Source organism: Balaenoptera ricei, chromosome 1 (genome assembly GCF_028023285.1).
Source record: "Balaenoptera ricei isolate mBalRic1 chromosome 1, mBalRic1.hap2, whole genome shotgun sequence".
In the NCBI taxonomy this organism is placed as follows: domain Eukaryota; kingdom Metazoa; phylum Chordata; class Mammalia; order Artiodactyla; family Balaenopteridae; genus Balaenoptera; species Balaenoptera ricei.
In genome coordinates, this window is record NC_082639.1 from 108586532 (window position 1) to 108608925 (window position 22394).

General features: G+C 38.4%; 1 long non-coding RNA gene across 1 annotated transcript in view; it reads right to left on the reverse strand.

Annotated features, from left to right (window-relative positions):
* The window catches only part of LOC132370217 (uncharacterized), a 50272-nt gene that overhangs the window by 22333 nt on the left and 5545 nt on the right, over positions 1-22394 (reverse strand). The window contains exon 3 of the long non-coding RNA XR_009504527.1: positions 18358-18420. This is a non-coding gene — a long non-coding RNA (uncharacterized LOC132370217). The remainder of the gene's footprint in view (positions 1-18357; positions 18421-22394) is intronic.

Genomic DNA, 22394 nt, shown 5'->3' on the forward strand with positions numbered 1-22394 from the left:
TCTACTGTTTCTCATTCTCCCTCTCCTATAATCCAACCCAATACAGCAATCAGTGAGATCTAAAATTTAAATCTCATAGTCATATCCCCATTGCCCTTGAGTTAAAGTCTACTTTCTTTTTTTTTTTGTAATTTATTTATTTATTTATTTATTTTTGGCTGTGTTGGGTCTTCATTCCTGTGCGAGGGCTTTCTCTACTTGTGGCAAGCGGGGGCCACTCTTCATCGCGGTGCACGGGCCTCTCACTATCGCGGCCTCTTTTGTTGCGGAGCACAGGCTCCAGACGTGCAGGCTCAGTAGTTGTGGCTCACGGGCCTAGTTGCTCCGTGGCATGTGGGATCTTCCCAGACCAGGGCTCGAACCCGTGTCCCCTGCATTGGCAGGCAGATTCTCAACCACTGCGCCACCAGGGAAGCCCAAAGTCTACTTTCTTTAACACGGTTTACAAGGCCCTCCAGATCTGGATTCTTCAGCCTCAATCTCCCTCTCCCCACTCCCTTTGCTAGATGCCTCAGGGCCCCGCCCCCTGCTCTATACTCCAGCCATATTGCATGTGCACTAAACTTTCTGTTCCCTGAACCAGCAGTGCTCTCTCCGGCCTTAAACTCTTGTATCTGCTGCTTGCACTTTGGGGAGCACCCCACACACACACAACTTGACTGCAGAGCAGTGACCAAAATACATGTGCTGTCACAGGCTTTCCTCTCCGAGGCATACACTTCTCCTGTTGGAACAAGTATCCTTTCGATTAAAAGTAATACATCTCCTCTTGTTTAAGTAGCAGATGGTTAAGATTGTTACTTTTGCTTTTAGCAATGCTCTTAAATGGGAAAGGAAACCATAGGCATAGGCATAGAGTGAGAAGAGATCACATATTAAGGCCAAGAACTAATTCCTAGCAGCCAGGCAGAAGTTCCAGGGGGGTCGCTCAAGTTCTTTACGTCAAGACCTCCACAAGACCTCCACAAGGGCCCCTCTTGTCATAGACTCAAAGTTCTAGCAATGAACTCAAAGTTCATCCTCCAGTGTGTGATGGCCAAGTTTACTCAGAAATCTGTGAATCACTTGGACTCCACTTCCCCTCCCACCTCCAACCTCCCAATCCTCACCCAGCTTTCATTTTGATGTTTACTAAGGGAACTTCCTGTGTGCACGTGCTCCAACAGAGAGAACATTTAAAGGCTCGTACTTGAACTGAAGGATGTAAATATCCCCCAACAACACAGAACAGAGACCAGATTTTTCTAGTTCTTTTGTAATGTCCACACCACACCCATTCTTCAAAATCTGTCACACTTCCAGATAACACCAGGTAACAATGAACTCTCCCCATGTGCAATGGCAATTGATTATTCAATTTACACTTCAGCATATCTCATCTTGAATTGTTCTCTGACAACGATAGGCACTTTCAACAATAGTCGAATGGAAAAATACCAAACTGGGAGTAAAATGATCTAGCTTCCAGTCAAAAATCTGCCACTAACTCCATGTAATCTCGAGCAAGTCAACTTTCCGGGCCTCAGTGCTCCCTGCAGAATAAGGCTGAACCGCTTATCTCTAAGGCTCTTCCATAGTCTATGGGTCAATGACTCTGAGCTCCTCAAAGTTCGGGAGCACAGGCCACATCCTTTCTCAAGGCTAGACACATAATAGGAGCTCTATTAATACTTGAATGAAAACCATTGATGAAAAGGTTGCCTGGCCTCAGCCCTTCTATACCAAACCAACATGCCACAGATGATTGTGTCTTCCTTGAAGCACCCTCTCAAAGTCTACAAGTGAGTCTACAACTTCACTGATACAAATCTAACAACTTTTAATACCTTATTCTACTGGAAAGTTATTCCTTAGCATAAACTTAAATCTCTCCAGATCAACTTTCAAGACAGCTGAGAATCATCAGCTTCAAATTTGTCTTATTTCCCCCACCCAAGGACTCCTTTTTGCTGCAGCACTTAGATTCTAGTTCAGAAAGCAAATACTAATGCTGGGCCACTAATTTGCTAGGGACAACTATTTGGCCCTACTGCCCAGACCCCCAGTGTTACCACTAAGCAAGCCAAGAGATTATGTGAATCACTGACTGACACTCAAAGGCAAAAGATAAACAAAAACAAACTCCTTTTCAGTAATTTCACTTAGAAAACCAAGTATAGTGGCAAAAAAAAAAAAAAAACCCCACCAAAAATAAAAAAGCCTAATATTTTAAGCTTTTGGTGATGTTGGGGGTGTAGAGATCTGAAGAGCTGGTTTCCGAAGGGCACTGCATACCAGACAAAGTAGTACAAGAGCCTCCCGGCTGTTGTGTCAATGAAGCCTTTCAGGCCTTCCACACTACTTCACTTGTTCCCCTAAAGTAGCGGTTTCTAGAAGCTAAACTCTCAGCTGGCGAGAACAGTGAACCCTGTGCCCTTTGTCTATCAACTTCTTTAAAAAGAAAAACCTCCTGCACAGCTGTCTTGTTTTGCATTTTCTATTCTGTACTTCAGTACACGTAATGACAAACAGAGGAGGCAAGGGGCTCTTTTAAAACTGTGAAGAAAGAAGAAATAAAACAGTGCCCAGAAGTCTCTGCTTCAGCTATTGGGAAAAGTTTGCAGCCCATAGAAACGAGCACTAATTTAAAACAAAAAAAAGTCAGTCCTGAGCACTAAGAATTAACAATAAGGCATACTTCAGGTTTTGGGGTACAAAAGAAGAGGTACACAGTCCATGCTTCCTTTCTAAATCAAACAATATAGCCTTCCAAAATTTGAAGGTAAAAATCTTTTCACATGTGAATTTTATCTCAAAAGATAAACTTAAATAAATAAATAAATAAATAAACTCAAAAAATCTTTTCACATACAATCTACTCTATTGGCACTACCGTAGGAAAATAGTGCAGATAATTCAAAGTAGTAAATATTCCCCAAAGCATTTTTTTCCCAAAAACATTTTTTTACCACACTTTGGTATGCCCAATGTATGTTTTACAGAAAATGTATCTTTGTAATTTTATTTTTCTTAATTGCTTAGTATAAGTAGTTTACACCACTTGAGCCCACACCCATTGACAGCATAAGAAAGCAGTTCAAAGAGTGCCTAAAAAGAATGGAAACTAAATGTTTTCCCCAAATAATATATTTTTTAAAACCCAAAAACCCTACATGTTGAAAACTGGTGTTTAAAGGAATATTATTTTAAAAGAACTATCAACACTATCCATTAAAAAAAAAAACTAGCAATGTCATAACACATCAAGAACTCAAACAAACTGATAAAACCTGAGAAAATTACAAAGTATATAATAATATAAATAAATAAGAAATAACCATAAATATGAGGAATTGTTCGTACTTAATAGTAGTCATCAGGGACTTCCCTGGTGGCACAGTGGTTAAGAATCTGCCTACCAATGCAGGGGACATGGGTTCGAGCCCTGGTCAGGGAAGATCCCACATGCCGCGGAGCAACTAAGCCCGTGCGCCACAACTACTGAGCCCGTGCTCTAGAGCCCGCGAGCCACAACTACTGAGCCCACGTGCCACAACTACTAAAGCCCGTACGCCTAGAGACCCTGCTCCACAACAAGAGAAGCCACCACAATGAGAAGCCCACGCACCGCAACAAAGAGTAGCCCTGGCTCGCCGCAACTAGAGAAAGCCCGCGCACAGCAACAAAGACCCAACACAGCCAAAAATAAATAAATAAATAAAATTAAAAAAAATAAAAATAAAAAATAGTAGTCATCAAATAATTGATATTAAAACAATAAAATAACATTTTTTGTCTCCCAACTTAGCAAATGAAAAACAAATGAGACTACTTCAGTGCTGTTGACTGCCGTGAAATGGGCCTCACTGATGGGGACAATACTTCCAGTAAGCAATGTGTCAAAATATATCAGGAACCTTAAAAATGGTATACTCTTTAGCTTGGCAGCTCAACTTCCAGGAATTGGACCTAAAGAAGAAAACCTAAATACAAAAAAGAGTTTGTTTACAAAGATGGTCACTGAAGCATCAAATGGGCATGGCTGAACAAATGATGACACATCTCACTATTGTCAAGTAGGTATTTTAAATGATATATATGAATATTTTTAATGCTTGTGATATAATTTTAAGGAAAAAACAAAATAAACAATTCTATTTCATGATCACAAGTATTTTTAATGTTTTTAAAAGACTTGGAAGGAAATATACAGAAATAGTTGTCTTTAGAATTATGGATTAATGTTTTTCATTCTTTCATATTTTCAAAATTTTCAAAGGGTCCTTTTCATAATGGAACAAAACAGATTAAGCTTAACTTTAAAACATACTGTCTCTATAATGTGTAAATAATGCCAGTGTGACTGCTAGGATGAATATGAAGTTGTTTTTGAAATAACTAGTTATTTCATTTTAACTCAGAATCCATGATGAACTCTCTCTCTTGCATTTCTGGAACCATGAATTTAGTACTTTGGGAGTTTAGCACTTTAGGATTATAGTTTAAAATTTAACTAAATCTCTATACTAATATTACTTTCCCACTCGATTTCAAGCTTAATGAGAGCCAAGATCATGTTTTTTACGTAGTGAACCTACCACCCCACTCCCCAGCTCTTCTGCATATAATCAGAACTTCGTGATGATGACTGTTTGTTTCTCTAATTGGTAAAGAGCTAGTAAGTAGAGTGCAGCTAGCGAAGTGATCAAATATAATTGAGACCAGTTTCTATAATTGACAGGTAGTTACTAAAAATGCAGTATATTAATACTACTCTCGCCATATTAGGCAGACAAATAAATGCCAGACGACTAAATGAACCTCAATTCAGAATGTGAACAAATAACCTCTTGGCCATTAAAATCAATCCATTTGAGACCTACTTAGTGGTTCTAGAGGACTTCACATTACCCCTGTATTTCTACAGGTCTGCCCTGGTCCCAGTCCATTTCTCAGAGTTTTAGAAACTCTCATTGGCCATCATCCCTGGCATTGCTCCCACAACCTCCAAAATCATAAAATTTTTACCTTTACCTGTGAGCCACCCAACTAATTGCATGACTTTGGACAACTTATGTGCTTCCAAGGTTTACATTCCCTCTTCTATAACTTAGAGCTACACTGTTCAGTTAAAGTAGCTATTAGCTACATGTGGCTATGGAGCACTCGAAATGCGCCTCCTGCAAACTCAGATATGCTGTAAGTGTAAAATACATATCACATTTTATAGACTTGGTATGAAAAAATAATGTAAAAATATTAACCGTCTTTATATTGATCATATATTTAAATGATAATATTTTGTTAATTAGGTTAAATAAAATATATTATTAAAATTAATTTCACCAATTTTTAAAAAACTTTTTAAACGTGTCTACTAGAAAATTTTAAAAGTAAATAACGTGACTCAGGGGCTTCCCTGGTGGAGCAGTGGTTAAGAATCCGTCTGCCAATGCAGGGGACACGGGTTCAAGTCCTGGTCCGAGAAGATCCCACGTACCACAGGGCAACTAAGCCTGTGCACCACAACTACTGAGCCTGTGCTCTAGAGCCTGTGAGTCACAACTACTGAGCCCGTGTGCTACAACTACTGAAGCCTGTGCGCCTAGAGCCCGTGCCCCACAACAAGAGAAGCCACTGCAATGAGAAGTCCTCGCACCGCAATGAAGAGTAGCCCCCGCGCTCCTCAACTAGAGAAAGCCCACACACAGCAATGAAGACCCAACATAGCCAAAAATAAATAAATTAATTAATTTTTTAAAAATTGGCTCACGTTATATTCCTATTATACAGCTTGCCCTGAGGGACTACAGGACTTCAAAGACCCCTCCTCCTGGATTTAAACAGTCTTCCAGGGAATTCCCTGGCGGTCCAGTGGTTAGGACTCCACGCTTTCACTGCGGAGAGCACGGGTTCAATCTTTGGTGGGGGAACTAAGATCCTCAAGCCATGTGACTTGGCAAAAAATATATACATATATTCTTCCAAAATTTGTTTGGCTTCAAATCTCTGTTTTACCACTTACTAGCTTTATAATCCTAGGCAGTTATTTAAACTCTCTGTGTTTAGTTTCCTCACTGGTAAAAATGGAGATGACGATAATGATAGTACCTAGCTCCTAGAGCTCTTATCAATGTATGGATTAAATGAGTGTACACATGTAATGCACTTAGAACTGTGCCTAGCACTTACAGACTAGTGTTAGCTATTTTCATCATCATTATTATTCATCAAGGAGAGCAAAGTCACAAACAATGCGCTTACTGTTTAAAATACCTAGATGAAAACAGGAAATATCTTGTATAATTCCAAATATAGTGTTGCTTAATATTAAGGGATGTATTATAAATATCCAGGTCGATCAATGAATTTCAAGCTTTAATTCAGATGGATTATGTTCTATATATCTATTCATTCAACTACTAAGTATTCCTTGAACATTTACTATGTGCTAGGCATTTTTACAAGTATAAACAAAAATAGACAAAAATTGCTGTCTTCATGGGGTTTACATTCTAGTAGAGGGCAGTAAAGCCAATGACCAATAAAGTCAATCTGAACAACTTGGGTTTTTTTAAGATCACATATTCTTGGATATTTAAAAGAGGCCTTAAGGGACTTCCCTGGTGGCGCAGTGGTTAAGAATCAGCCTGCCAATGCAGGGGACACGGGTTCGAGCCCTGGTCCAGGAAGGTCCCACATGCCGCGGAGCAACTAGGCCCGTGCGCCACAACTACTGAGCCCGCGAGCCACAACTACTGAGGCCCGCTCGCCTACAGCCCATGCTCTGCAGCAGGAGAAGCCACTGCAGTGAGGAGCCCACACACCACAGCGAGGAGTGGTCCCCACTCGCCACAACTAGAGAAAGCCCGCCTGCAGCAACGAAGACCCAACACAGACAAAAATAAATGAATTCATTTTTACAAAAAGGCCTTAAAAGTAAGCTCAAAAATTATAAAAATTTTCCTAGTCTTTTCCCCATTCCCAGCACCCTTTCAAAAGAATGATAAACCTAATTAGTATTCTGTACCACTGCACCAATTAGTACCTACCCAGAGCTAAGGGGAAAGAAGCTACAACAAAGATGTGTTTAAGCTCATTACTTAAACCAAATGAAAGCATAAGATTCAGAGAATTCTTTTCATATCTGTTTCAGAGTTTGAGAAAATATACAATCTGATGCAACGGATTATAGGATTTTGCATTTTTAAACTTAGATTTAATTGATAAGAGAGCAAAATATGAATATGTGCCACCTAGCAAGTCCATCCTATGCGTATACGCTAGAGCAGAAAGCAGCAAACTTTTTCTATAATGGGTCAGATAGTAAATATTTCAGTCTTTGCAGGGCATCCAATCTCTGTTGCAACTACTCACTGGACCTGAAAACAGCCATAGACAATATGTAAACAAATGAGCATGGCTGTTCCAATAAAATTTCATTTATGGACACTGAAACTTAAATTTTCATGTAATTTTCATGTGTCCTAAAATATCAGTGTTTCTTTTTAAACTTTTAAAAGCCATTCAATAATGTAAAAACCATTCTTAGCTTCTGGATCATACAAACACAGGTGGAAAGCCCTATGGGCCAGGTCATAGTTTGCTGACTCCTGCCTTAGAGAACTCTCACACATGCACAAAAGCAGCTACATATGAGAACATACATAACATCATTATTTGGATTAGCAAATAATTGGAAATAACCATAATAGGAGGATGATAAATAATATTGGTATAACTGGAGATACTTGTATCAACATGGATAAATCTTATGAACATAATGTTGAAAGGGAAACACAAATTACAGTTTAGTTAATGCCATTTATAGAAAGTTTTTAAATATGCAAAAATTATATATTACTGTGCATATTTAGCATATATAATAAAACTATGAAGAAATAGATGGGATTGTTTAACATCAAAGTCATTTACCTGGGCACCTGAGCATGATGGCGGGTGAGAGACAGGAAGAGAAGGATGCAATTGGAGAAGGGTGCACAGAGGGTTTCAGTTGGATTGGTTCATAAATGTCCATTCTTTATACTGTGTTGTATACCTTGAATGTTTAATAATAAATAAAAAGGAATGTGTAGGTTTAATGTGAGTTTAGCAAATGGTTTGTCCTGTTTAGGGGAGGGAGGTTCAACTTTTATTAAAATACCCAAAATCTTAGGCTTCAGCCCGGATGTCTCACACTAAAAAGAGAAAATATTGTTTCATTCTAAATACGTGGACTAACCCTTAGGAAAAAAACAGAAAATGGTATTGCGTTCTTGCATAGTTAACTAATGTAAATACCTTCAAACAAACTGGTTATTATTCATCTGTTTCAGAGACTCAAAGAGCTGAGTCAGACTCTCTCTACCTCATTTAATTGGTTCAATCAGCTCTGCCTGTCTGCTCTTAGTCCCCCTGTTCCAGACACATCCTCCACAGCATTACAATGATCCACATGCCCTAGGAACAGCGACTTTCCACCACCTGCTGTGACAGAGCAAATAGAAGTGTAGGTGGCAATGACGTTAGTGTTTCTGTGTGTGAAAAACCTAGCGTGAATTTTCCCCTTTCTCTGGTAAAAGTTCACAAGGCATCAGTTATAAAAAGAAGAAAAAAAAAAAACGCTTGCTCTGCTTTTACTGATTTCAGAAAGAGTAGTCATTAAAACTGCCTTTTGGTCTAGAATTACTTAAATAATTCTTTAAGGGTCTCCTAAAGTCACTTATCTTCAAGTAACCTAAATCACGAGCTCCTTTTTAACTTCAAAGACCCCCAAAGTAAAGTAATATCAGTCACAACTGTTGGGCAGGTACTGCCCTCTAGTGCTTACACTTTTAGAATAAAATTTTTAAATACTGACATATCAAAGTCTGTCAAAAATTAGATAGCATCCTCTTGACCAAAGATTTTTCAACTTCACACTATTGACATTTGGGGCCAATAAGTCTTTGCTGTGGGGGCAGCCCTGTGCAATGTTGGATGTTGAACAGCATCCCCAGCCTCTCTACCCACTAGATGCAGTAGCACCCCTACCTCAATTGTGGCAAACAAAAATGTCTCCAGGCATTGCTAAATGTCCCTTGGGGAGCAAAATCATCCCTGGTTGAGAACTGCTAAAGGCTGTCCAAAACGTTCATATTAGTCCTGAAAATTATAAACAAAAATAGTCTCTCTAGATTCATTCATTTGAGTGAAATAAAACTTTCATTTCTGCATGAAAAACAAAAAAAAATAGAGAATTAAGATTTTCAGCTCTTCCCCCCACCCCCAAAATCTCGGCTGGTGGGAAATTCTTTACACCTTTATGTTCCAGCTTCACTTCTTAGATCTATTCACTTCCTTTCAAAGTGCTTAGAAAATAAAGCTTGCACTTCTAGCTGAATATAGGGAGCATGATCGGGAAAGGGTGGGGGGAGGTATGAGTGTCTGTACTGTGTTCTAGCAAAATTTAGAGGGTCAGGCAACAGAGAATCTGTATTGATCGTAAACATAATATGAAAATTCTTATAAAATACCAGAGGATGTTTCAAATCTGGACTTTAGGAAGTTTAATTAGGAGGGTTTATTCAGATCTGCTACGGATGACTTTTTCCTCATGTAAGTGCTTTATGTGTGTAAGTCCTGATTCTATGAATTTTAAAGCCTACAAATGCCTGAGGACTAGATATTTTAAAAATAAAAAATAGTTTGGACTGACATAGAATGAAACTTCCTCCCCTCATCAAATTTCTCATTGGCCCAATTGGTTTTACTGGAGAAATAAACAAGAAATAAGAATCAATAAACAATTTTAATTCACTTATATAATTAAAAACATATTTTTATTAACACATTCAGATCTAATATTTTATTCATTGCTTAATGAAATTGAAAGTATTAAAGCTCTACAATTGTCAAGCTCTTATTAGCAGAACCTTGGAATGGATATCTATTTTAGCTGCACAGAGCAGTTTGTGATCACTCCTGACCTCTTCTTAGAGGCTGTTGCTTTGCTGAATGTTCATATTGGTTTCATTCTATCCTCTCTAATTAAATTCAGTTAGAAAGTCTTCTAGTCATATAATAAAGCCAGGGACAAAGAGGTTTTAGGCTCTGATCTTTTAAAGGACAACCAAATGATTTAGAATGTATATTGTTTAAATACAATGTACATAGAAAAGTTAAAAACAATAACATAGAAAAGTTACATGACTTGGATCAAAGTAAAAAGCTAAAGGAAGGGATTTCTCTGCTGGCACAGTGGTTAAGAATCTGCCTGCCAATGCAGGGGACACGGGTTCGGGCCCTGGTCCGGGAAGATCCCACATGCCGTGGAGGAACTAAGCCCGTGCACCACAACTACTGAGCCTGCGTGCCACAACTACTGAAGCCTGCACACCTAGAGCCGGTGCTCTGCAACAAGAGAAGCCACCACAATTAGAAGCCCGTGCACTGTGGGCAGAATAATCGCCCCACCTCTCCTCCGAAGTCCATGTTCTAATCCCCAGAACCTGTGAATATGCTACCCTACATGGCAAAAGGGATTTTGCTGGTATGATTACATTAACAATTTTGAGATGGGAAGCATATCCTAGATAATCTGGCTGAGCCAAATGCAATCATAAGGTCCTTATAAGTGAAAGAGGGAGACAGGAAAGTCAGAGGAGATATAATGATGGAAGTGGAGGTCTCAGTGATGCAATAGCTGGCTTTGAAGATGAAGAGGCTACATGCTGAGGAATGTGGGCCATGTCTAGAAGCTGGAAAAGGCAAGGAATGAATTCCCCACTAGAGCCTCCAGAAGGAACACAGCTCTGCCGACACCTTGATTTTATTCCCAGAATACCCATTTCAGGCTTCTGACCTCCAGAACTATACAAAAAGTAATTTGTATTATTTAAAGTGACTAAGTTTGTGGTAATTTGTTGTAGCAGCACTAAGAAACTAATACAGGAACATTTCATTACTCTTTTAGAACTTTTAATATCCTGTTAATTCAGAATTTCAGCATTTGAGTAATTACCTCTCATATTATTACCATGTTTATAATTTTTTTTAAAGCTCCTTTTATTTTTTATTTTTATTTTTTTAAATTAATTAATTTATTTATTTATGCCTGTGTTGGGTCTTCGTTTCTGTGCGAGGGCTTTCTCTAGTTGTGGCAAGCGGGGGCCACTCTTCATCGCGGTGCGCGGGCCTCTCACTATCGCAGCCTCTCTTGTTGCAGAGCACAGGCTCTAGACGCGCAGGCTCAGTAATTGTGGCTCACGGGCCCAGTTGCTCTGCGGCATGTGGGATTGTCCCAGACCAGGGCTCGAACCCGTGTCCCCTGCATTGGCAGGCAGATTCTCAACCACTGCGCCACCAGGGAAGCCCCCATGTTTATAATTTTTAAAGGTACAGGTGCTCTCTTTCTCTGGTTGCTAATAACTATCACATTTTACTAAAACATACTTGCTATTTACCTTTAAAAACATGAATCTCAAGATTAAAACCTGGAGGCTAGTACACATACAATGAGGAGAATCTACTCTAGCACTGCAAGAAAAATTTAGTGGACATGAAACATGCATTTAAGTATGTGGCAATAGCTACCTATCAAATCTCAAGAGATAAAAAAAGTCCAGTAGCCCAACTATACTGGCTGTTAAACAAGTTGAAATTTGATTCATAAAATAGAATCTGACTTCAAAAGACAAAAATGGCAAAGTTAACAATGCTACTTTGATGTGACCCTTTAGCAGAAAGCTGACGTTTGTAGCAGTTGTTGAAAACAAGTAAAGTCATTGTAGGAGAGAACTGAGCTTGATATATTATGAAAAATAGGCCTATCCCTTTCATGTAGGTAGAGAGAACTGGCTGAAATTTTATTCTCACCTCATTTCACTACTATTTTAACAGTGAAAGCTGTCACTGTGAAGGCTCATTACACAGCACCTGCGGTGCCTCATTCTGATATAGCAATTCCCAATAATCCTTTTGATGGCAAGTATCCATAAACTCTTCCTTTTCATGGAGAAGTATTATTCAGACACTCTTGAAGGAATTATAATTACAATCTTTAAGGGTTACAATACCTTCAAATAACTAAACAATGGCATATACTCCCAGAAGAAAACAACTTTCCTACCTGTGCCAACCCACTGACAAATTTGGAAAAGATACAATTCCAAACAATGTTCATTACTGCTTATGATTTTGACTCCTGAAACTTTATGAAGAAAACTCTGTATACAGATTATTTTCTCATCTTTTCCAAAGTACTTATGAAAAACAAGAATTTTTAATCCAGATGCTGTTTCCTAAATTGGCCAAAAGGTGTATTCCTTGATTTTAAATGGAAGAAATTATTTTAGCTTAGCACTTGTTGTTTAAGAAAGTAAGCTTCAGAAATTCTCTTGCTTCATCTCCTCCTGTCAGGTTTCAATATCATCTGGTGATTTAAACTTTTAAAATAGTGTCTACAGAGTAAATTAATTCGTTACAGAACATTTTCTTTATTTTCACCTGGCATCACTTTGGGCATCAAGGTGTCCTTTGTACTAAGCAGTTTAATCTGAATTGGCAATATATGGATTACATATATATATAGTAATTTAGAGATTTTACTGTATTTCTCTTATGGAATGCTTTATACAATTTATTTTTTCTCCTTCTGTGATATGGTAAAATGCCTCTAGAGAACTTTATGGTTTATGTAACATAAAGTTACATAAAAGTGCAACAAGTAAAGTATGAGTTTAAGGAAAAATATTTCAAGAAAAGTAAACTCTAGCCATTTTTAACCTATACTTGAAATTTTTCCCTTCTTGTACTTCTGTAATGAGGCAACTGATAACTAAGAGAATTCTAAAAATCTAAACAAGCATTATAAACAAGGCACTGCTGCAAAAGGTGGAAGATGCAAAGACAATTCCTGCCCTCCAGGAGTTTTCATTTTGGTGGGGACCGGAAGAATGATGATAAGAGACTAACAGCCCCATCATGTGGGAGCTCTAGACAAGCAATCCAAGGATATGTTAGAGAAAGACTGTATCCAGAGGGATCCATAAAAGAAACTGCCCTGACGATGGATAGGATCTTAGTGAATAGAGATGGGGGACATTCCAGACAAAGGGGAAAGTGTGACCAAAACCAGAGAAATATGGTATATTGTTTTCCAAGGGGTGCTGTAACAAAGTACCACAAATTAAGTGGCTTGACATAACAAAAATCTATTCTCCCATAGTTCTGAACGATAAATATAAAAAATCAAGGTGTTATCAGGGCCATGCTCTCTCTAAAGGCTTTAGAGGAGAATTTTCCTTACCTCTTCCTAGCGTCTCATGGTTGCCTGAAATCCTTGGTGTTCCTTGGCTTATAGACACATCAGTCCAATCTCTGCCTCCATCATCACATTCTCCTGTGTGTGTCTCTCTTCACATGACTGTCTTCCATGTGTGTCTGTGTCTCTTCTCCTATTCTTATAAGGTTACCAGTCATATGGGATTAGGGCCCACCCTAATCCAGGATGACCTCATCTTAACTACATCTACAAAGATTACATCTACAGAGACTCTGTTACCAAATAAGATCACATTCACAGGTACTGGGGGTTAGGACTTGGACATGTGTTTTGGGGGGACACAATTCAACCCACAACATATGGTAATGAGAAGTTCAATGTGGCTAGAAAGTAGACTACATCTTGGGGAAGAATGAAAATAACACAGGAAAGAGTTGTAGAAGACCTTGATGAATAAGCAATGGGTTGTGCCACAGAATTGTTTTCTTCGTAAATTTATTTATTTATTTATTTATTTATTTATTTATTTATTTATAATTTTTTTGGCCACGCCGTGCAGCTTGCGGGATCTTAGTTCGCCAACCAGGGATTGAACCCGGGCCCCGGCAATGAACGCCCAGTATCTTAACCACTGGACCACCAGGGAATTCCCCCACAGAATATTTTTAGGTAAAAGAGTATTACTAATGAAACTATCCATTTGGGAAAATTAAGTTGTCATTATTATGTAAAACTCATGTGAGAAAAAGACAAAATAACATGCAAAGTCAGAGAGTTACTTTAGGAATAGAACGTGTTTGTGATGCCTCAAATAAAATGGTCTCATAAGGTCTATAAAGAATAGCACATACGAGAGAGACTGGTTATAGGAGATAAGAGATGAGGTAAGACTGAATTTGAGGACTCGGAGAATAGTGGTACGATTATTATCAGTATGTTAATTGTATTGCATTTTAACACCAATTCTCTGACACTAACTGGGTGTCCTACAATTCGACTCTATCTACTGAGAGTTAGTGCAGGCCACACAAGTAAAGGGCAAAGTCCTTCACAAGACTGCCCTTGCTTCAGACACCAGCCACCTGCACATCTGCTGACTACAAATTCTCAGGTTTCTTACAACCCCTCAGGTTTGATAATTTGCCAGAACAACTCACTGAATTCACTGAAAGCACTGTAGTTACAATTACAATTTTATTATAAAAAATACCATTCAGGAATAGCTAAATGGAAGAGAAACATAGGACAAGGTCTGGGGTGGGGGATGAGAGGAGGGGGACACAGAGTTTCCATGCCTTCTCCTTATGCAATCCAGTGCAGCACCATCCTGGCACATTAATGTGTCTATGAACCAGGAAGCTCCACTGAGCCTCAGATCCAGAATATTTATTGGGGTTTCACCACATAGGTATGATTGACTAAATCACTGGCCACGTGACTGAATCCAATTTCCAGTCCCTCTCCCCTCCCAGGAGGTTGGGAGTGGGGGTTAGGGGAGTGCGGTTGAAAGTTCCAATCCTTTAATCATGTGCTAGGTCTTTCTGGTATGGCCAGTCCCTCACTTGAAACTATCTAAGGGCCCACCAAGAGTCATTTCATTAGCATAAATTCAGGTATGGTAGAAAGGGGATTGTAATGAATAACAAAAGATACTCAGGAAATTCCAAGTTTTTGAAGCTTGTGCCAGGAACTGGCGACAAAGACTAGATATATTCTTTATTATATTACATGCATATTAATAACAACTATTTAGGGCTTCCCTGGTGGTGCAGTGGTTGAGAATCTGCCTGCCAATGCAGGGGACACGGGTTCGAGCCCTGGTCTGGGAAGATCCCACATGCCACGGAGCAACTGGGCCCGTGAGCCACAATTACTGAGCCTGCGCGTCTGGAGCCTGTGCTCCGCAACAAGAGAGGCCGCGATGGTGAGAGGCCCGCGCACCGCGATTAAGAGTGGTCCCCACTTGCCGCAACTAGAGAAAGCCCTCGCACAGAAACGAAGACTCAACACAGTCATAAATAAATAAATAAATAAATAAAAGAACGTGAATTTCTTAAAAAAAAAAAAAAAAAAACACAACTATTTATTAAGGACTTGATCTGCAACAGGTACATTTAACTCTCACAAAGCCTTATTATTATCATCTCCATTTTACAAATTAGGAGATTAAGTCTCAGGGATCATATGAGCCCCAACTTCATAACACTAGTAAATGGTAAAGATTCGAAGTCAGGTCAGTTTACTCCAGAGCCCATGCTGGTAACCACAATGCATACTTCCTTACTGTGTACCCTTGGGCAAATCACTTTACCTCTCCAGACTATCTAGTAAAATGAAGAGGCTATGATTACCAATGTTCCTTTCAACTCCAGTGTTTCCCTTTTTCATTTAAATTGTTTCAAAACACCACAATATCCTACTTATGAGTAAAGAATGATTTACTATTACTCTGCTGTTGGACATTTAGGCTGCTTCCAGTTTTTCCTTAATATAATTAACCCTGCAGTGAACATCCCAGTGCACTCACTATCTGCTTTACAGATTATTTCCTTAGAATAAATTCTTAGAAATAATCCTATGTAAATATATTTCAGTAATAAGGATTTTTTTAAATTTTCTTAATCTAATGAGAATTTTAAATTATCATTTTAATATACCTGCTTTTAAAAGGCAATATTATGCTACAATAGGAATTTAGTAAGAAAAAAATAACACATTTTATTTTAACTTGATTTCTTTAAAAATTTTTATCACTAATTTTTTAATATCAGGTCTACGTCTTCTTATCTTCATAAAATTACACTTGTTAATGATAATAACAATTCATAAGAAGAGAAGGTAACACATTATACTTACACCTGATTACTTTTAAATTGTAACACCTTATTCACAGATGTATCCCTAGGGCTTAGAACATAGAAATCAATAAGAACTTATTGAATGAATAAACTTGTCTTGGTCTTTTTGTTTATTCTTTCAGACTAACTTTATAAAAAATTTTCAGTTCCCCCCTAAAAAGAACTCCATAAGGAATTTAAATGGGAATTGTATTGAATTTTTAAGTTGACTTAAGATGGTGTGAAATCTTCAAAATGTTTAGGGTTTCCATCCAAAACTTAGCATGCCTCTCCTTTCATTCAGTGGTGAAAAACTAAGGGTGTTTCTATTAAAGGGTGTTTCCAATATTTTTTCTCTCTGGTAATAATTTGATAGTTTGGATTATATAGGTCAAACACATTCCTCAATAAAGGCATGCCTATGAATTTTATTTGTTGATACAGTGAATGAGATATTTTTCATTACATTTTCTACCTAATTATTGCCAGAATAGTTGAGTGATTTTTTTTTCTGAACTACTTTATTAATTCAAATGCTCAGTTTAACATAAAAATTCTATCATCTATTTTCCCCTAGGATTTAAACCACTTATTTATTTACTATCTTATTGCATGAGTCAGAAATTTCAAAACAATTTTAAATTATAGTGACTGAGAGACTAAATATAAAAATGGATAATGGCCAGACCATATAGAAAATAGAAACCTGACCCACAAGCTGCACCCACCTGCTCAGGAAACCAACCCCTTATCTACAATAAACAACCCAGGAAGCCAGCCTGCTATGTCAGACTTGCAGGAAGCCAGGTTGCTATCTATAGTGACAATCCTAGAAGCTAAACAATAACTTCTATAACAAATGGCTCAAAATGGCCAGGACTTCATTAATAACTGACGGCTTCCCTAATTTTGGTCCCCACTTCCAATGTGGGACCAACCATAGAAAGCCAAATATGCACCCCTAACCAATCACACAGGATGCCCCATTTCTAGTTAGCCTGCCTACAAGCTTCTCCATGCCAGCAGCCTCCAATCAGCACACACCTGAAGCCTTCCCTTTTTCCACTATGAAGCTTTCCCATTTCTGCACCTGATTTTGAGTCACTGACAAAACTCAGGTAACAGAGGCTGATTCCTTTGCTATAGCAATCTCAGAATAAATAGCCTTTGCTTTTCTCATTTGGTTGGTCTTCATTTATTTGCACAGGCAATAGCAGGCTTCCTTAATTTTGCTCCTCATCTTAATGGAAACATCCTTAATTTTTTTTTGCCATTAAGAATAATACTGTTGGGCTTCCCTGGTGGCGCAGTGGTTGAGAATCTGCCTGCCAATGCAGGGCACACGGGTTCGAGCCCTGGTCTGGGAAGATCCCACATGCCGCGGAGCAACTAGGCCCGTGAGCCACAACTGCTGAGCCTGCGCGACTGGAGCCTGTGCTCCGCAACAAGAGAGGCCGCGATAGTGAGAGACCCGCGCACCGTGATGAAGAGAGTGGCCCCCGCTTGCCACAACTAGAGAAAGCCCTCGCACAGAAACGAAGACCCAACACAGCCAATAAATAAATAAATAAATAATAAAAGTGTTAAAAAAAAAAAAAAAGAATAATACTGTTATTTTAAGAATGGATAAACAACCAGGCCCTATTGCATAGCACAAGGAACTATATTCAATTTCCTGTTATAAACCATAATGGAAAATAATATAAAAAAGAATGTATATATATGTATAACTGAATCACTTCGCTCTACAGCAGAAATTAACACATCATAGTAAATCAACTATACTTCAATTAAAAAAAGAAAGAAGAAAAAAAAAAAAGAAAGAAGAATATTGTTATTTTGAAAAATATTTTTATCATATTGAAGTATTCTTCTATTCCATTCCTAATACGTACTTAAAATAGAATGTTTACTTTTTATCAGATATCTTTTCAGCATCTGAAAAGATCTTGTATTTTTCATTTTCTATGTTTTAAGATTAGATTTCTTATTATTAAGCCATCCTCAAATTTCTGAGATAAGCATTTCTCAGTTGTGATTAATTATTCTTTCAATATATTTTAATATTTATTTGCTTGTCTTTTTATTTAAGATTCGAAGTCTATATTTATAGGCAAGACTCATTTTTGGTATTCAGTATTAACCTTACTAGTTTTATTTTCCAATGGATAATTTTATTTTCAGACTGAGAGGGCATCTTTTAGGTACTTAAAAAAGATAAACCAGAATGTTAGCAGCCACCTATAATTATAAAGGAATAATAAACAAATGCCTCACCTTCAAGAGTATAACAACATGGGGCTTCCCTGGCAGTCCAGTAGTTAAGACTCCGTGCTTCCACTGCAGGGGGAGTGGGTTCGATCCCACACGCCAAGCGGCACGGCCAAAAAAAAAAAAAGAGTATAACAACAATTCAAATGTATTCAAAAGTGAGGTGAAAATAAACCTACTTGCAAATATCTGCTTTAATTAAATAGAAAACCATTATTTTAAGCATTGTCTTTATTGGAAAATTCTCTACTGTAGAGAACCATAGCACTCAAGCTAAAGAGAAAAGTCTATTGATATTAGGGACAAAACTTAAGACTTCTCAGAAATAAGAATAGTAAATACATAAAATAATGCTTTCTTTTAACGCTAACCTGTTCCTGTATTTAATGAGAGTATATGTTTTGCATATCAAATTAATATATGTTTGGCCTTCCCTGGTGGCGCAGTGGTTAAGAATCCGCCTGCCAATGCAGGGGACACGGGTTCAAGCCCTGGTCCGGAAGATCCCACGTGCCGCAGAGCAACTAAGCCTGTGTGCCACAACTACTGAGCCTGCACTCTGCACCCCGTGAGCCACAACTACTGAAGCCCGCGTGCCTAGAGCCCGTGCTCCGCAGCGAGAGAAGCCACCGCAATGAGCAGCCCGCGCACCGCAACGAAGAGTAGCCCCCGCTCGCCACAACTAGAGAAAGCCCGCGCACAGCAACGGGACCCAACACAGCCAAATATAAATAAATAAAATAAATTAATTTTTTTAATTAATATATGTTTAACATCTGACTTCATGAAGTTTACTATCCTGCTGTTAATGATATTAATATTTTTAAATAATTAGACATAAGTAAAATATAACCATAAAAATTTAATGTATGCTAAAAAGGAGATATCAAAAATCACTGGCAAAGGGATAGATGATTCAATAATAAATAGTGCTGGAAAAACTAACAATTTGGGAGCATGGAGAGACCAAAAAGAGTGTCCAAAGAATGGGCCCAGGGGCTCCCCCAGGGTTGCCTGACAGTGAGCTGGCTGGTATCTGGAGGTGCCTGATCTTACCTTCCTCCAGTCTCCAAGTGCTGGACAGCTAGTGTTTCCAGCAGCTCTCTAAAGAGCTGGCACCCAAGCTTAGGCTATTTGACACCCAAATTCAGCTCCACTCTCAGGCCACTCCCATGTTTGACCACAGCACACCTGGTGCACTCAAGCAAGTACACCACTCTCCTGGAGAGTGAGTGCATGGCCCCTTGCATCCTGCTGACCCTTCTATTTATGAATTCCTGCTTGAACCAAATAATACTTGGTGTTGATTGCCTGAGTCCTTTGCTTGAGGAAATGGGTTTAATCCCTGACCTCACATTATGCACCAAAACTAATTCTGGAAGGTAAACAAAATAAGGTCAGTAAAATAAAGTTAACAACAACAACAAAAAAGGTTAATAAAAATAAATAAAGACAATGAAAAGCTAGAATAAAGTAGAATTAAATGATTTCCAAATCTCTGGAGGGTGAGACAAATTTCTAGGCCTCATAAGAAGATAAATCACAAATAAAAACACTAATTGATTTACTGCTTACTACATAAATATTTTAAACATTCATATAACAACAAAAAGACAAAGAAGAGAAGAAATATTTCATCTAATATGACAAAAGGTTAAAATCCCTATTACATAAAAAATTAATACAGTTGATTTTTTAAAATCAAATCATTGAAGCCTAATTGATAAAGGTTATAAACAATCTACAAAGGACCATGCAACCAGTAACCAAAGAAATGCAAATGAAAGCAACAACAAGGTACCATTTTAACCTACTTTTTCTCCTACTTTTCTGACAGCTCCTTCTTACGCTCTTTTGCTCTTCATCTCCCCAACCTCTGTATGCTGAAGTGCTCTAGGAATTCAATAGTATTTAGACTCATTACCTAATGACCTCAACCAGTCTCATGGCTTTACACAGCATCTATTTATCACTGATTCCCAAAATTTATATCTCCAACTCAGACTGGAATATCCAGCTGCCTACTTGCCATCAACACTTGAATTTTTAACAACAGACTCAAACCTAATGCAAATATATCTCATTCTGTACTACTGATAATGCCTCTCTCTCCCAAACCAGCTTCTCCTGCAGCCTTCTCCTTCTCAGTTGATGGCAACTCCATTCTTCCTGTTGCTCAGGCCACAAATCTTGGTACCATCTTGACTCCTCTCTCTCATATGCCACATCTCATCAGTCAGCAATTTCTGTCAGCTCCACCTCCAAAATACACCCAGAATTCAATTCACTTCCCCGACCCCCACCAGGATCCAAGCCACCATCATCTTTCACCTGGATTATTGCAATAACCTCTTAACTGGTGTGCTGGCTTCTGTCCTTGCCCCCCCTTCCTCTGTTCTCAGGAGAGTAGCCAGAGTGAACCTGTTAAAACCTAAGGCAGATGCTCTCACTCCTTTGCTCAACTCTCCAATAGTTGCCCATTCCCATTCAAAGTAAAATCCAAAGACTTTACAAGCCCTACATGATCTATTCCCTTCTTACCCTACCTCACCCCTTATCGCCATGACTTCATCTAATATTGCTATCCCTCTTGCTTACCTTCTTCTAGCCACGTGGCTTTGGTGTCCCTCTAACCACACAAGCCATGCTCCTACCACAGAGCCTTTGCATTTGCTATTCTTTATCTGGAATGCTCTTACCAAGATATCAAATAGCTCACTTTCTAATTTCCTTTGGGTCTTTACTAAAAATTTGCCTTAATTTTCCTCCTCCCCTTTCCTTCCTTTCCTGGCAATTCAGTCTTAAAGATATTCAGTGGGGCAGAACAAGGTACACTGGCCCATAGTGGTATGTCAGAGCCAAGCAGGACCAAGAGGGCACCCATGCAGAGGGATGGCCTGGCATGGGGTGTCAGACCTGAGCAGGGTGAAGATCTTCTTACATGGAGTGGGTGGAGCCCATATTGAGCCCATATTCAGTCAGAAGGGCATCGAGGCAGGGGAAAGGGTGGCAGCAGAGGAAGAGATTATTTATACACAGAGGGTTTGATCAAATAAGTAAATACATTGAGGATAAAGACAGCTAATTTCTCACTAATAGAGTATAGAGGTACAAAGATGGAAAGGGATAAAACTAGAATGAAAACTGAAGTGTTGGATTGAAATTGAAGTGAACTCATGGTTTTCAATATAGTTATAGTATAAATAAATATAGTATAAATAATATACTTATAGTATAAATAAATATATGTGTATATTGTTTATATATATGTATATGTAAATGTATACATACACAAATATTCTCGGTCCACTGAGAGTACCTGGAAGGAGCAAAATGCCAATAGCAATGAGCATACCTAGCACACAGAGTGTGGCTTCAAGACAGCATTCTCAAGGGCTCCTTGGAGAAATGCCTGATTCCAGGGTTGGGGCAGGAAAGTACAAGATAAGCCTGGAACATCTTGGTATGCCAGAAAGCAAGGACATGTTCAAAGAATGATTGGGACATGATGAAAAGACACAGAAGCTTAGCTTGAAATGTTCCAACGGGAAAATGTGAAAATAGTTTTACCACCAAAATAATGATACTAGCTCACTGATTAAAATAGGAAACTATGAGCTCATATAGACATAGACAAATAAACTGAAAATTTGATGAGAAATGTCATTAAGTATCTCCCCACAAAATACTTAATTACAAAGAGAAGAAGACTAACTTTAAAGTGGAGAAGTTTGGAAGACACCATTTAAATCAAGTGATCAAAGTAAACAGTATCAGTAATGGGCCAAATAGAAATTATGTGCCATCTGATAAGATACAACAAGAATACAGCATTGCTTCTGTGATATTCCTGCCAAAAATGCATAACCTTAAGTCTAATCATAAGGAAACAGCAGACAAACCTAAATTAAGGGCTATTCTACAAAGTAAGTGGCCTGAAATTTTCAACAGTGTCAAGGTCATAAAAGTTGAAGAAACACTGAGAAACTGTTTCAAACTGAAGGAGACTAAAGAGACAAGATAACTAAATGTAATAAGTCATA